Source organism: Haliotis rufescens, unplaced genomic scaffold (assembly GCF_023055435.1).
Source record: "Haliotis rufescens isolate VD_foot unplaced genomic scaffold, xgHalRufe1.0.p SCAF_7, whole genome shotgun sequence".
Taxonomy (NCBI): domain Eukaryota; kingdom Metazoa; phylum Mollusca; class Gastropoda; order Lepetellida; family Haliotidae; genus Haliotis; species Haliotis rufescens.
Window position 1 is genome coordinate 20,864,936 of NW_025964361.1, and position 344 is coordinate 20,865,279.

The window sequence follows — 344 nt, forward strand, 5'->3', positions numbered from 1 at the left end:
CGCGAACGGGCTATCGCTGTGAGGAGCTTGATGATAAGGGGGTTATTTCCAAGCTCCTCACAGCGATAGTCTGAGAGTGTAACGAAGGTGTCACGCGCTGGGAAGGAGCTTGAGGTTATTTCCTGTATCGGTAAACTGGCATCGGTTTTGGAATACGCGGCCGACAATGATAGACAAGAGGCACAGCTCGCCCTTACATTTTGTGTCAATGGTAAGACTAGTACAGACTCCTTGCACGTACACATATTTCTGAGACATTTTAATATGATCGATGTGTGATAATAACAAAAATATTATGATTTGAGTACGAGCAATATTTTAGTTTTACATGGCTTTTAACGAAA